Here is a 2,791-nt window from a genome sequence, read left to right as displayed (position 1 = left end):
CCGGCCCCGAGCCCGGCGCGTGGCTCAGCTCTGCCCGCCTCTCCCCGCAGGGATGCTGAATTAGCTGCTGCCCCGCCGAGCCGCTCCACCCGCACTCTGCGCATCCCCGACCGTCTCCTCGGCTCTCCCTCGGGCTGCCCCCCCCGTGCCGCCCGTCTGCTGCCGCATCGCCCGCTCTGTGTCCTCCCCGTGAAGAAGTCGCTCAGACGGCGTCCCGTTGTCTGCACATCCTTAAGGACCTTCTGTTGTGTGACAGCACGAGAGGGAAGCGGGAGGACTATGGGAGGGGTCCTCACAGCCCTGTGGTGGGTCCCAATGGCCTGTCGGGGTTTTATCCCCATGGTAAATGTGAAGGTGACATGGGACAAGTGCGGTCCTTCCATGTGGGGACCGTGGGCAGAACACGGGGTGACCGTGAGGTCACTGTGATGGGAATATTGTGTGACTGTGTGGAGTCATTGGGGTGACCACGGGCAGAACAGGAGCTGACAGTGAAGGGACCACGTGGGTAATTTGGGGAGCACACGGAGTGAGAATGGTTTCATGAAGTGGTGCCCCTGCAGTAACTGCAGTGAGACCCCTTGGGCCTGGCTGTGGGTGTCGTGGGCATCGCCACCGCATCACCATTCCATCTTCAAGGCTACGAAGAGGAGCAGTGCCTGCACACACAGGGACATCCTGTGAGGATGGGGCTGCACCGTGGGTGCCTTCATACCCCACGTCCTCATTGTGCCCCTCTCATCCCCTGAGTGAGGTCCGGGCCTCTGGGAGGAGTGAAGGTGCTTGGGGATGGCACAGCCCCACTGCCCACCTGTGTCACTGCAGCATTTGTGGTGGGATCGGCCCTGAGCAGTGCTGCTGGGGGACTGGGGGGTCCACGAAGAGAATCGAGGGTGAGCGTGGGGCGATGAGAAGGGACGGTGGGGAGAGCGTGTGGTACCATGAGGGCAGCTCTGGGGAAACACGGGGGGAAATGGGCTGAGAAGGGGGTAACAAAGAGGTGACAATGGGGGACCACGGAGTAACCATTGGGCTGTAACCACGGAAGAGCACTGGGTGATGAGACCAAAGTGGTCCATTGGGTGATATCAAGAATGTAGGGGGATCATGGGGTGACCATGAGGTGACTCTGAAGGGATCATGGAAAGAAGACCATCGGGGACCACAAGGACCATGAGCCAGGGAGGGCCATAAGGGCTGGGATGAGCCCTGGGAGCAGTGCAGGACCACGGCAGAGGGATGGCAGCAGCCAGGAGAGTCCCGGGGTCGGGCAGAGAGGGCCAATGAGCAGCAGGGTTGGGCAGCATCACCAGTCTCCAGGCAGAGCTCGGCCCCGTGGGGCTCCCTCTGACATTCGGCCCCACCGCATCCTTGTTCCAGCAGCAGCCCTGAGATGGGAAGGAGATGGGGAGGGGATGGCCCACAGAGGGTCCCTCACCATCCCTTCCCCAGAGCCCCCTCAGGGACCCCAGTCATCCCTGACACCACTGCGGGATGCTGCACAGTGTCCATCTGTCTGTCTGCTGCGTGGAATGCTCAGCACTGCCACTCTGTGTGAGAACAGCGGTGTCACCCACAGAGCCCCCACGGGTGTCCTCAGCCCACCCAATGGTCCCACCGTGGTCATCCAGTGCTCACTCCGTGACATTGCCACGGTCATCCTACCGTTACCACATTGTCAGCCCATTCTCACCCCACATCCCCCCCCATATCACACCTGTTGTCCCCCCATGTTCTCTCGCCATGTTCTGCCCACGGTGCCCCCATGGTCACCCCACGGTTCCCTTTGATCTCTCTGGGGAGCATTGGGCTCCATGAGGTCACTGTAATGGGATCATGGGAGGAGCACGGGGTGAGCATGGATGGATGACAATTGAGGTGACCGTGGGGGGAACACGGTGTGTGAATGGGGTGACGTAGAGGTGACCGTGGGGTGACCACTGTGAGACCACAGTGAGGCCATCAGGTGATCATTTGGTGACCAGGGCAACACCAAATGGGGACCGTGAGATGATTGATGAGATTGTGAAGAGAAGACAGGGGGACCAAGGGATGATTGTGTAGGGATGACCGTGAAGGAGAACGTGGGAAGATGTTAATTACCACAGGGAGACCAGAGGGGGAATGTGGGGTGGCCATAATGGGAACACAGCCAGGATGTGGAATGGCCATGAATCATGGATCTGTCACTGGGTGATTGTGAGGAGACCATGAAGGAAACATGGGGAGAATATGGGGAGAATATTGGGGTAAGAAGGGATGCAGAAGGAGAAGAGTGTGTGGTGAGAACACAGGGGGACCAGGAGGAGAAAATAGAGGGACAGAGAGTTGAGTAGAGGGGATGAGAGTGGGCAGAACTCATCGTGACCAGGAGATGACATGAGGGGACCAGGAGGGTAATACGGGGGAACGTGAGGTGGGGTTGGGGGAGAAAGAGAGTGGGGTGACCATGGGATGAGCATTGCAATACCGTGGACTGACCACAGGAGAACCACAGTGCGACCATGGGGGGAGCATCGGGGGGCCATGAGGACACATTAAAGGTACCGCTGCAGGAACGTGACATAACGGAGATGTAACCATCGGTGGACCCTCGGGGGGATATGGGAGAACGTGGTGTGATGGTGGGGAGTCCAAATGGCCATACCGTGGGAAGCACAGAGCTGTAATGCAGAGAACGTTGTACGGAACGGAGCAGCGAAGGGGTCACGACGGGGCAGTGTGTCGAAGGGAGCCCCGCGGAGCAGAACTCTGCCCGGAGACGGGTGACGCCGCCCAGCGCCGCCGCCGC

This window comes from Meleagris gallopavo, chromosome 18, assembly GCF_000146605.3.
Source record: "Meleagris gallopavo isolate NT-WF06-2002-E0010 breed Aviagen turkey brand Nicholas breeding stock chromosome 18, Turkey_5.1, whole genome shotgun sequence".
Classification (NCBI taxonomy): domain Eukaryota; kingdom Metazoa; phylum Chordata; class Aves; order Galliformes; family Phasianidae; genus Meleagris; species Meleagris gallopavo.
The sequence above is the reverse complement of the archived record's forward strand: the minus strand, read 5'-3'. Positions refer to the sequence as shown.